The following is a 13,824-nucleotide window of genomic DNA, read 5'->3' as shown; positions in this document are numbered from 1 at the left end:
GGTTCGGCCGGCGGCCACAGGTGCCCGGCGCCGGGGGGCGGGGGGCAGGGGGGCGGCCCGCGCGGGGGTCCGGTTCGCTCGCCCGCCACCCCCCCGAGCGTGCGTCCGGCCGGCAGCGGGCGGCGGGCGGCGGGCCGGACCGGGGGCGGGGGCGGCGGGGCCGGCACAGGAAGTCCCCCCGGCATCCGCATCCTGTCCCCCGCCCGCCACCCGCGCGCCCCGCGCCCCGGCCCCCGCGCCGCCGCCGCCGCCGCCGCTCTAGGCCGCGGCGAGCTCGGTGGGCTTAACCCTTCCGGGCCCGGCCGCGCACCCGCGGGGGTGGCGAGACTGTCGCTGCCCCGAGGGGGGCGGGGCGGCTCCAGGCTCCAGCTCACCCCCCCCCTCCCACCCCCCCCCCCCCGCGCCACCGTGGAGACGCGTGCGGTCTCAGGGCGCCCCTGGCCGGGCTGCTAGTTGTGGTTCATTAGCGCTCAATTAGATGACACTCACCTGATGGGGAGGCCCCATTCCGCCCCCAGCGGACCCCAAAGAGGCCTCCCCCTCCGCACCTTGAACCCCTCCTCCTGGAGCCCCGGATGGCAAAGGCAGGCCTGCGGGGGGCGTGGTGTTTGTGCCCGCTTGGACAGTGGGTCGGGACCCCCCAGGACCAGACCTTGTTAACTGAAGGGTAAGCCCGGCTCGCTCCCTCTGTGCACAAGGCAGGTGACCAAGCCCCCTCCGCCGCCCCCAACCTCTGTCCTCCCCAGGCCCCCACCCCAGTAGCGCTGTGCAGAGGCCTCTCTGGACGTGCCAAGCTGACCCCTGCCTGGGGAGGCCTTACCTGACCATCTCCATATCCTATCAGCTTTGCCGCACTGTCCTAACCTGGAGAGTTCATATGAGAATCGGGATACTCCAATCCTCTTGAAAAACCCAAAGACCTGGTCTTGGAGAGCTGTTCCTGGGGTAGAGTCTGGGAATAGCCTCACTGGAGGGGGACACAGATGTCTTCCCTCCCTACCGTCTCCATGCTCACCTGGCCCCCCCTTGTTCCATTTTGGATACTTTCTGGCCCCACAGGCAGTGGAGTTTGGGGCTTCTCCTCCAGGCCTCTGAAAAGCTCCTCTCTCTGGGAGCTTGCCCCCAGACTGGGTGCTCCAGAGGACAGAGGGCCACCTCTGCCTCTTCGGGGGAACAAGTGCAACAGGAGCCCATCTTTGGAGGCAGAAAATTCTGGATTCACCATGGCCTCTTCCAGTTGGGTAACGAGGCAAATTATTACCTAGCATGTGTGGGACAGGGACCGCATGCTGCATGTCAGGAGTTGAAGGGTAAGTAAGCATCCCCCCTCTGGCCCGGCAGGTGTGCACCTTCACCTCCCCTGGGAGGGCTGAGCTGTCTCTGCCTCCTCCTTCCTCCCGGGAGACCTCACACCCAGACCAACCAGATGATCCACTCACTCCTTAAATCTTGAACTTCTCTCTCTCCGCTGGCTTCTTGCCAAGAGCGTTTGTTCATCCTTACGGCTCTCCCGTCTTAAAAACCAGGCAGCCCCTTCTCTCTCCTGCCCCCATGGCAGAACTTCCTGGAAAGATGCCCCATTGCAATCTGTCCATATCTCCGTCTACCTATCCCTCCTTCCCCCTCTCCAGCTTGGCCTGGGCCCCATCACTCTACCTGGATAGCTCCCTCTCATGTCACCAGTGAAGTGACCTCCCTGTCACTAAATCTCTCATGCTATCCCACCTCTGGGAGGCTTTGGACACTTCTCCGGTGGCTGCTGAGAGGGACCACCCTTGGTTCCCACTTCCTCTGGGTCTGCCTCCTCTCTGATTCCTCCACAGACTCTGCTTCCTTTATATAATCAAAACCTGCATAAGTTGTCTTCCCACATCAACAGCTCCATCTGGAAGAGTCTTTCTCCTGTCCATGACTGAACACCTCACAAACAGTGGCCACCCTTTTTCTTCCTCTTTGTCCCTTTAACTTTGATCCAGGTAATACACAAAGCGAATTGAGTCAGTCAAATTGTTCTAGGAGGGTTTAGCAACAACAAAAATCTTTTCATTTCCAAGTCCACTTTCTTCTGATATTTTTTGCCATTGTTTTTTAAGTTTAAAAACGTTTATTTATAGGAGAACCTGGGTGGCTCAGTTGGTTGAGCGTCCAACTTCAGCTCAGGTCATGATCTCATGGCTTATGAGTTCAAGCCCCGCATCCGGCTCTGTGCTGACAGCTCAGAGCCTGGAGCCTGCTTTGGATTCTGTGTCTCCCTCTTTCTCTGCCCCTAACTCACTCACATTCTGTCTCTTTTTCTCTCAAAAATTATTTCTCTGCCCCTAACTCACTCACATTCTGTCTCTTTCTCTCTCAAAAAATTATTTATTTTTGAGAGAGCGAGCGAGAGAGGGGCAGAGAGAGAAGGAGACACAGAATTGGAAGCAGGCTCCAGGCTCTGAGCTGTCGGCACAGAGCCTGACACGGGGCTCGAACTCACGAACTGCGAGATCATGACCTGAGCTGAAGTCAGATGCTTAACCAACTGAGCCACCCAGGCGCCCTTTGCCATATTTCTAAATACCATGCTCATAGTGCTATTACTTGGTTTTTCCATTTTAGGTAGTATCTATGGACAGCCTACTTTGGAGGAGGATGCAGATTTAACTCTTTAAGCCACACATACATATGTCCATGTCCTGCCCACAATAATTTGTCTGGTCTTTATCCAGTTTTCTGGGAGAGAACTTCCACACTCTTGGAGTTTCTCCAGTGACAGGAATGTCTTTGTTATTCGGGGGTTGGGGGCTGGATTAGCTTCAGGTTGGGGTCTGGCCATACCAAAAAGACCAACCATATGATTACAGGGTTGGGGCTCTGAGCTGGTGATGTCAACCCAACCTCTGGGGCTAGAGATTGAGGTCAGTCACATGGCCAATGATTCGATCAACATATGAATGTAATGAAACACCAATAAAAACTATGGACACGAAGACTCAGGTGAGCCTCCTGGTTGGTGACGGGTGCTCTGTTTCCAGAAAGAGGACACAGAAGCTCTACCTTCAGGACTCTCCCAGACTTTGGATCTCTTCAGGAACCAGTGCTGGTCCGTCTTTCTATCCTTTGTAGTAAAACTGCAATTATAAGTATAGCATTTACTGGAATTCTTTGAGTTGATCTAGTTAATTATTGTCCAACCTGAGTAGGTCAAAGGAATCCCTGAATTTGTAGCCAGTTGGTCAGAAGTACTGGGGGCCTGGGGACCCCTGAACTTGCAGCTGACCTCTACAGTGGGGGCAGTCCTGCTGGGAGTGATGCTCTTAACTTGTGGAGTCTGGAGGGACCCTAGTGGTCAGCTGTGGAACTGCAGGGCAAGACTGCACCTGTCCATATGGTTTTATGACAGTTTGGGGGTAAATCCACATTGACTGTTTCCCTAAGTACATCTCTGTAAATATCTTTCACTGCTGAGCCCAGTGATACTATTTCCTTCTTGTACAACCCTTAGTTCTTCCTGGACTTAATCTCTCATCTTTTTTTTTTTCTTTTTAAATTTTGCTTTGATTCACTTTTAGAATCTCCTGAAAAGTCTTTTCACATGCTCTTATGGCTCAGTAAATGCCTGTGAACCCAACTTTACACCTGGTCAAACTATTCAGAAAATCTGTTTGTTTCATTTCATTTGTCTGTTTCCAGACATCCCTCTGGAGCCTCCTTCCATTGGACCCAAATTGGGCGGTTTGCCCCGCAGAGTGCTGGTGTCAGCCTGGAGTCCAGTGTCATCATCTGGGACTTTGCCTCTCTCTCTCTCTCTCCCCCTACATCAATCTCTGTGACCTCTTTCTCCTTCTTGATTAGGTCATAATAGAGACCCTTAGCGCTCACCAAATATCCCAAGTGCTCCCCTACATTTCCAAGTCTCACATGCAGTTCTACCGGGGTTAAATAATTACTCTGGCCAGGGGACTGTGAAAGGAAGTGGCCCGTGCTATGTCTAAGCCAAAGCACTTAAGAGCTGGCGTGACATCTCCATCTCATGCCTCCCCTGCCGTGTGGCCTTGGAAGAGATGTGTTCCCCGTGGTGCAAGCACATGATGGTAGAGCCTTAGTCGGCCTGAGCTGTCAGTCCAGTCGGGAAAACCTCAGAACTCTTAAGTAATTAAGCAGAACATTTAATGCAGGAAAATGGTCACAAACATGTTCAAAAGGGCTGCAGTATTACGCAGGGGACAATGGGACGACCCAGAGATTAGTAGTACCTCCAGGGCTAGAGGAGCAAGAGGGGAAAATGATAGTATAGAGAGACACAACTGCTGTATCGGGGAGGCTATGGTAGCCACTCTCGGACACTGGGGTGTGTAAGCAAGAAACGACCAGCCCAGACTCACCAGCCAGTGAAGGCTCCACCAGAAACGGGAAATGTCTTCTCTTCCATCCTGACTTCGGATCCCTCCTTGGTGCTTCCCATTAGCAGAATCTAGCCAGAGGCCAGCTGGCAAGGGAGCCTGGGAAATGGAGTTTTCCATCTCTGAGCCTCCCGCAATGGAGCATATGGCGGGATGGAGACTGGGTCCAGAGGCAACAGGCAAAGAGCTGGCACATTTGGTGACTCTGTAAAGCAGGGCCCCCTGCCAACCCATGCTGGAAGGGCACACATTTATGAGCTAAGGGAGTGATTGGAATGTTGCAGCTTGAATGGATTATCCTGACCTTCATTCTGGGGGAGCACATTCTTGAGTGGTCTTCCTGAGAATAAGTATATGGCAAGTAAAATTTGGGGAGCCCTCATGTCTAAAAAGCTTCTTCTCTTTCGTGTAACTGGGTATGGATTATAGAAGGGCAATGGCTTCTCCACAGATTTTGTTATATTATTTTTTAAAAAATTTTTTCATTTATTTTTGAGAGATAGAGACAGAGCATGAATGGGGGAGAAGCAGAGAGAGAGACACACACACAGAATCCAAAGCAGGCTTCAGGCTCCCAGCTGTCGGCACTGAGCCTGATGCAGGGCTCCAACCCATGAACCATGAGATCATGACCTGAGCCAAAGTCAGACACTCAACCAACTGAGCCACCCAGGCTCCCCTATTATTATTATTATTATTATTATTATTATTATTATTATTATTATTGTTTTCAAGTAGGCTCCACACCCAGCATGGAACCCGACCCGGGGCTTGAACTCATGACCTTGAGATCAAGACCTGAGATCAGAGACCTGAGACCAAGATCTGAGTGGAGATCAAGAGTCGGACACTTAACCAACTGAGCCACCCAGGCGCCCCTGCTTCTCCCCAGACTCTAAAGACACTTTTTCCTTGTCCAGTGTTGCTGTTGAGGATGTCCTGTGCCATTCTGGTCCCTGATTATCTCATGTTGTCATTTCTCTCCCATTTTTTCATCATTTCACCTCTTGGTTACACTTCCTAGAAGATTTTCTCATCACTATCCTCCACCCTTTCTTCAATTATTTCTGCAACCCTCTCTTTAATTTCACAGCTTTCTTATTCTCGGACTGGGTTTTTTCCTTACGCGTGTTCTTGCTTCACAATTGCAATGTTGGCTCCCACCTCTCTGAAGACAGCTAACTTTGTTCCTGCTTCCTTCATCGTCCTTGTTTGCTCCAATTCATTTCAACAACAACAACAACAACAACAACAACAACGTGTTTGTTTCATTTCTCCTGTTGAAGGATTTCCTAAGCTGCCAGGTGATGCTGGGCTGTGGTGTGGAGTGAATCAATCGGCATGCAAGAGAGGGGGGTGTGGACAGTCGGGGAGCCTGCCATGGGGAGGGGTGTCCTCCAGCATCTCTTAGTGTTTTCTCTCGGGCCGCTCAGTTTGTCTAGAAAGGACTCGTTTGATCACCTGCCTGGGCAAGTAACTTGGCCATGAGTGTTCTAGGAGCCAAATGGGGAAAGAGAAGACTCAGATTTCAGAAAGCAGATTTCGCTAAATCCGCATGGTTTCAAGAACTCTTCCTGCCTTTGGCTCTGCCCAGTGTCCCCAGAGTCAGAGCCTATTTGGTACCAGGCTTTTGCCAGAGCAGATGCGAAGGGGGAGGGGAGGTCTGGAGACCCGCCTGGCAGCAATCTTTCCGTTTCCAGCCCTACTGGGGACCTCAGGTTCTGAAGGCTTTCTGGGCAGTGGGGAGGGGGGCGGGGATCAGGTTGTTCTTTTTGGCTTCCCCCTCTGACAGCTTAGTCTTCTGCTAAGTCAGGTCCTTTCAGGTCCATCTGAGTTCCAGTTTCTAAAATTTTAAGCTTTTGATTTATTTTTTTCCTTACTGAGAGAGACACAGCAGAGACAGCAAAAGGGACAGAGAGAAGAAGAGACAGAGAAGACAAGACCATGGGCCAGGAGCGGGTCCCTCAGTAGGGGGCAGAATGTGACAGACTTGCACCCAGCTGACGGCTTGGGGCTTCAGGAAGTTTTCTCTCCCACTGGGGAGGGTGGAGGAGGTTTGGAATATGATCCTGGGAAGAATGACAGGCTGGGGAGCAGCGCTGATGGCTTGGAATGCATCTAAAGCACTCATGGTGGTGGCCCAGGGAGCAAATGTCGGGCATGGCTTCCTCAGGTCAATCCCCCCTCTCCTCCCCGCAGTGTTCCCTCTCAGAGCACCAGGAACCCATGGCGTTCGCCTGATTCTGCTTTTACAATCTGACTGGGGTCTTGCCAGCTGCAAGGGCAAAGAGTTCGTCTGGGTTGGTCACCCTTGTCTTCCCAATACTTCCTTCAGTTGACACGCAACACGTATTGTCAAATGAATCAATAAAATAACCAAACACTTGCTAGCAGAGGGAAAACCATTCGGTATAATAATCCAAACTTCAGTGGGGGGCATGTGACCCAACACGGGCAGATAATCCTCTGCCTCTGCCGGGGAGGTGGAGCGGAGGCACACGGGAACCAAAGGTGGCTGGGTTGAACGCACCAGTGCAGGAGCTGCAGGGTCCCACCCTGGCTGTGACGAGCGCTTGTGTGCTTCCATGGAACCCCTTTTCCTTGCCTAACTCACTCAGGGTTGGTTTCTAGAAACAGAGAACCCTCACAAATGCAGAAATTGGTACTAGGAGTGGCACTGAGGCCCAGACGCCCCAGGAAAATGTGGGATTCGAAACTGGCTATTGGGCCAAGATGAGGACAAAGCACAGAGATTCCCACACGTGTTCCAGGACGGGGGTGGGGGAGGGGAGGTGTTCTGTTGAAACAACTAATCCCGGGACCAGCTAGGGCCACCTGAGACCGTGAGTCCTCTGATGTTGAGGTGCTCGAGGATCACTGGAAGGGGACAGGGATGCCAGGACCACACTATAGGATGGTTCCATCTGATGGCATTCATTCCCTTCCAGGAAGACCTCAGCATTCTTTTGCTGAGGCCCAGGTGGAACCGGGGCCTTCGTGGGGCTGCTCTCAGAGCATGTCAGAGTACTGGTAGCCACAGGCCAACACCTGGGTCTGAGGTTGATTCCTGGGTCACCGAAAGGGAGCTCCACTTGGACTCTTCTTTGAGTTTCCTGAGGTTGCCATGACGAAACACTACACAACGGGCAGACGCCACAGAGGTGAATGTGGGACAGCTCTGGAGGCCGGAAGTCTGCAATCAAGGTGTTGGGAAGGGAGATTCCTTCTGAGGCTGTGAGGGTGGGTCTGTTCCATGCCCCTCTTCCGGCTTCTGGTGTTGTTGTCGATTTGTGGCGTTCCTTGGCTTGTAGAAGCATCACCCCCTTTATCTTCACATGGTGTTCCCCCTGTGTGTGTGTCTGTGTCCAAATTTCCCCTTTTTATAAGGACACCTGTTACATTGGACAAGGGCCCAGCCTGATGACTTCATTTTAACCATCTGCAATTACCCCATTTCCAGATAAGGTCATAGAGGGGCTGGAACTTCAGTAATATGAATGGGGGGGGGGCAGGGAGTAGGGGTGAAAGAGACCGTGAGAAAAGTTATGCACAGGAAGCACAGTGTGGCTTCTTGGGTCAGGCTGAACGGGAGGCTTCAGTGCGGATGGGAGTCTGTGTTTTTGTGCCAGCTTGCCCACAGGGTGTGGTGTAGCAGTTTCCAGGGGAGCCAATGCCAACCCGAACCAAACATAGCTCTGTGCCTGGGGGCACTGCCCTTGGCCTGGATTGAGGAAGGAATACAGAGACGTTGGGGCTGGAGCCCTGGGCTGCACCGAACAGGGGCATTCTGCCCCTGCCCCAGGTTCCGTTCCCCCTTCTACTGTCTCTCCCAAAGGGGCTCAGAGGACTTCACCCTTGATTTGAGAGATGGGTGAGTGAAGAGACACCAGGATCGTTAGCAAGCTCTTTATCAGCCCGGTGGTGCCACCAGGCCACTGAAGTGAGCCTCCTAGTCTTCAGCAGGGATAGAAGGACAGTCTCCTGGCTGAAGCCAGAAGGCAGCAGTAAGCCTCCAAGAAGCAAAGCGGGGAAGCTTTGCAATTTAGGTATCGTATGGGTGGCGCGGAAATCAGTTTTCAAGCGGTGGGTGGATACTCCAATCAGTGGCTACAGCTAAGGAAACCAGTGGGCAGCCCAGAAAGAAGACACGTGATGCATGTAAGCTGACCTCTCTGGGTCTGTAGAACAGCAGGCTGAGCCACGGCTCCATGCTGGCCGCTATGGCCTGCCACCCAGTGCCTGTACCTGAACCTTGCCTTTAGCACAGAGGACACAGCCTAGGTCTGGCGGCAGAGGGGGCTCCGTGACAGGTTTGGTTTCCTAGGACGCTGACTCTGGGATGGAGACGAACCTGCCCCACTACAGACGGCAGGGAACTGGAATGGAGAAGGGGAAAGGCAGGACCAGGCCGAGGGAGGCTTTGGAGTGTGGCGTGGTCTCAGTGAAGCCCCCAGGCAACCCGATGGGGACCTCTGAAACCAAGAGGGTCTTCAGACTGGTCACGAGCTGGGGCAAGAGGGCCCGGACTTCGTAAACTGGCATCCATCATTACATACAGGGGAGGGGCCGTGACCCCCAAGGGAGGTGTTGCCCTTCAGCGGATGCAAGTCTGAGAATGGCCAGCAGGTAGGCGCTGTCTTGGCAGCCCAGGAGGGTACATCCTTCAACCCTAAGGCGGGAGGAGGATCTGGATTGTGGATCTTGGCATCCACTACGGGCATCTGCAGTCCTACCTCCACCTGGGGCTCCCTATCCAGGCCCTGGGTCAAGGCCACTAGAGGGAGGACTCAGGACTCAGCAGTTAATCCACACCAAGCTGGGTCATCAATGCAACATGCGGTCAAAGTGCTGTTGGGGGCTCAAGAGTGGCCGGGCCGGGGACGCCTGGGTAGCTCAGTCGGTTAAGCATCCGACTTCAGCTCAGGTCATGATCTCGCGGTTCATGGGTTCGAGCCACACGTCAGGCTCTGTGCTGACAGCTCAGAGCCTGGAGCCTGCTTCAGATTCTGTCTCTCTCTCTCTCTCTCTGCCCCTCCCCCACTCATGCTCTGTCTCTCAGAAATAAACATTAAAAAGAAAAAAAAAAGAGTGGCGCAACCTTCGGAAACCACTGGCCATGGCCAATGTATAATTATGTCCCCAGAAATGAAATTAATTGGCAATCAACCTAGGTTTTCTAAGATTGTATTACCAGAAAGCCCCCAAGCCTGGTGCATAAGGGTCTGGAATTAGTTCTCTGCCTCTTGAATAGTAATCCCCAGGCCTAAGGAAAGAGCAAACAACATCTGTGGGAAGGGTTTGTAAGGAGATAAAAGGGGACTCATCTCCCTCATCGGCTGATTACAACTGAAAACTGGAAAACCCCAAAAAGCAATGACCTGAAGGCTGTGAAAAGTAAGTACTAGCAGGCAGGTTGGGAAGGAAAGTCAAAACATGAAGAGAAACCAGTATGGCAGAGGTGGTTTCCTGTTTGTTTTTTTAATCTCCTTTATCTACTGGCCTTGGGCTGAGGGCCAGCCGAAGCGGGGCCTTGGGTAACAGGTGGAGACAGTAAAACCTTCAAGAAAAACTAGTGTTTATGGCCAGAAGACCAGGACAGTGGCCCCTATGAGCAGGAGTGTGGGAGAAGAATCACCACATTTTTCTTCCTTTTCTCCCTAGTCCTACCCTGAGGCCAGAGCCATTGAGGAACCTCATTGCCATGGTGGGGGAGGGGGCGTGGACACCTAACATCCTGAGAGAAGACCCACTTTCTGGATGGAGGAACGTGGACAAAGGGTCCCTGCTGTGTGAAGAATGATTTGTTTCCCTCTGTCTTTTCTCTCTTCACTCCAGAGGAGGCCCAGCCATAAAGAAATGTGCCTGCAGCGGGTTTGGGGGCGGGACAGACATTCTTAGAGAATCTCATCTTGAGAAAGAATCTGGAAAAGGGGACCTGGGGAGTGTGGAGGAAATTCTGGAGAGGAGGGAGCTTGGGAATGGGTTCCCCTAATTCTGCATATCAACGAATACATGTCCCAATGATGCCTCCATGGGCCGCACTCAGATATGTAGCAAAGTCTTTGAAAACTGAACTGTCATTGGAACCGCTGAACACAGGAGGAAGGAATGTGTGATTCAACCTAGCTGACCACCTGCTTTAAGCAAACAAAAAAGCACCATTCCGACGTTCTCCAGAGAAAGTAACAGGACCCAGTGTCTCAAAAACAAAAATAAACAAAAAGCAGTATTGCAAATGTACAGCCTATGATCCAAAATTACTCAACACACCAAGAACCAGGAAAATGGGACCGATTCACAAAGGAAGAGACAATCTCCATTTACCAGCCCTGAGATGACCCAGATGTTGAAATTATCAAAGACCCTAAGGCAGCTATATTGTAACTATCCTCCACGAGGGAAAGGTAAATACGCTTGAAATGAATGGAACATGTTTTCAGCAGATGAACATAAACTGTATAAAAAAGAAGACTTTAGAACTTCAAAATAAAAAAACCCAGTATCTGAAATATAAAAACCAAATCACTGAATGGGTTCAGTAACAGAATAGAAGACAAATGAAAGAGTCAGTAAGATTGAGGACAGGTAAATATAAATTACAGGGTGAAAAGGACTGAGAAAATAAAGAGCATCAGTGACGTACGGAGCAGTATCAGAAACAGAAGGTTGGACATTCGTGTCATGAGACCCTGATGGAGAGGAGAAACAGATGATGCAGAGAAAATACCTGAAGAGATAATGACTGGAGACATCCTAAATTTGGTTAAACACTTCCGGATTCAAGAGGTGCCTGGGTGGCTCTGTTAGTTGAGTGTCCGACTTCAGCTCAGGTCATGATCTTGCGGTTCGTGGGTTCGAGCCCCGTGTTGGGCTCTGTGCTGACAGCTCAGAGCCTGGAACCTGCTTTGGATTCTGTCTCCTCTCTGCCCCTTCCCTGCTTGCGCTTTCTCTCTCAAAAAATAAAATAAAACATTAAAAAAAAAAAAAAAAAGAAATTATGGAGGCCAGAAAACAGTGGGATATTTTCTTAAGATTTTATTTATTTTTTTAATGTTTATTTGTTTTTGAGGAGGAGGGGAAGAGAATGAGCAGGGGAGGGTCAGAGAGAGGGGGACAGAGGATCTGAAGTGGGTTCTACACTGACAGCAGCAAGCCTGATGTGGGGCTCAAACTCACGAACCATAAGATCATGATCTGAGCTGAAATCAGACGCTTAACCAACTGAGCCACCCTAGCGTCCCAAGATTTTTTTTACTTTTTTATTAAAAAAAATTTTTTTTTAATGTTTATTTATTTTCTGAGAGAGAGAGAGTGAGCAGGGGAGGGGCAGAGAGGGAGAGAGGGAGACCCAGAATCTGAAGCAGGCTCCAGGCTCTGAGCTGTCAGGACAGAGCCCGACGTGGGGCTCGGACCCACAAGCTGTGAGATCATGACCTGAGCCAAAGTCAGACGCTTAACCGACTGAGCCACCCAGGCACCTCCCCACAAAATTTTATGTTTAAGTAGTCTCTACACCCAACATGGGCTGGAACCCACAATTATTTTTTTTTTTTTACTTAAAAAAATTTTTTTAATGTTTATTTGAGAGAGACAGAGTGTGAGCAGGGGAGGAGTAGAGGGAGGGAGACACAGAATCTGAAGCAGGCTCCAGCCCCTGAGCCGTCAGCACAGAGCCCGATGCAGGGCCCGAATCCACAAACCATGAGATCATGACCTGAGCCGAAGTTGGATGCCCAACCAACTGAGCCACCCAGGTGCTCCGGGAACCCACAATTCTGAGATCAAGAGTCACATGCTCACTGACTGAGCCAGGTGCCCCATCAGTGGAACAACATTTTTAAAGTGCTTAAATAGAAGAAATAATCAGGCCAGGATTCTATGTGGGGCAAAAATACCTTTCAGGGAGGAAGGTGAAGAAAGACATTCTCAGATCAAAGAAGATTAAGAGAATTAATCACTAGCAGACCTGCTCTCAAAGAAATGCTAAAGGGAGGTGTTCAGGCAGAAGAGAAATGATACCAGAGGGAAGCTTAGAACTCAAGGAACGAAGAAAGAGCAACAAAATGATAAATATACAAATAAATGTAATAGATGAATTTTCTCCTCTTAAGTTCTTTAAAATACGTATAATGTTGCGGTAAAGTTGTAAGGTTTGTACACTTTGCTCTAAGTGTTAAAATACTAACTTAGTAGACCACAGTCTAGTTAGGCACCCGTAATTACAATCCCTAGAGAACCCCCCCCCAAAAAAAAACTAAACTAAAATCCTGAGATATAGCTAAAACATCAACATATAAATTCAAAATGGAATGCTAAGGAATTGAAGTCAATGAAAATCGTGGAGTAAGGGATTCCGAAAGCCAGCCCCTTCATAACAGCAATACAAAATCAACCTTTTTGGATCACCAGCAATGAGCTAAAAGCTTGCAGCATCCCAAGAAGTACCTGTTTAAAAAAATGGCTGATCTTGGTAAGAGCAGTAAACTTTGTGACATCTGACCTTACTCTGCCCTGGGACTAGGCTCTGAAGTAGCCTTGAAAATGGCAGCTGAATTCCTGGGACCAGTGATGAAGTTTTTGGGTTGATGGCGGGGTGGTCCGGAGCCAATGGCCAAGAAAGAATTCTTGAAGACGTCTTTTGTACAAAAAGGTGATTTTATTAAAGCAAGGGGACAGGACTCGTGGGCAGGAAGAGCTGCACTGGGATTGTGACAGGTAACTCATTATATACCCTCAGGTTGGGAGGGGGTCAGGGATAGAGTAAGTCTCTAAGGAATTTTGGAAGTTCGAGCCCCGCATCGGGCTCTGTGCTGACAGCTTGGAGCCTGGAGCCTGCTTCGGATTCTGTGTCTCCCTCTCTCTGCCCCTCTCTCGCTCATGCTCTGTCTCTCTCTGCCTCAAAAATAAAATAAAAACATTTTTTTAAATTATAAAAAAAAACAAAAAAGCAAAAAACAAAGAAAGAAAAACAGATTCCCTGCAGAGGCTTCACTTGCAGGCCGATTCTTACCCACTGGCTGAACATGGCGGGGAACCCCTGAAAGCCACAGGCTCCTGTGGCTGAGAAAGCACTTGCGGTTGGGGTCCTTTCCAACCAAGGATGGCCCTTAACATGCAGCTGCCTCTGGCTCATTGCTCCTTATCTTGAGGGATGCCCCAAACTCCAGACTTGAAAAAACACACACAGGAATTTATTAGGCAATCTGGTTTGGTCTGCTCTCCTGTCATGGCCTCTGGCCAGGAACACAAGGGCAGACAAACCGCAGGGTTACATTTCATCCCACAGGTTAATCTCGGCCCTTTACTGCTCACTGTTCACTGTGACCCTCTCTCATTCCTCACTTTTAGCCCAGGGCAGTGCAACCTCATAGTTACCGGGACCTTTCCTTCCCAAAACTAGTAAATGAGAAATCAAAGCTGATACCTTCCATCGCATGCTAGG

The sequence above is a fragment of the Acinonyx jubatus genome, chromosome E3 (assembly GCF_027475565.1).
Source record: "Acinonyx jubatus isolate Ajub_Pintada_27869175 chromosome E3, VMU_Ajub_asm_v1.0, whole genome shotgun sequence".
Taxonomy (NCBI): Eukaryota; Metazoa; Chordata; class Mammalia; order Carnivora; family Felidae; genus Acinonyx; species Acinonyx jubatus.
This window is presented reverse-complemented; position numbering follows the sequence as displayed.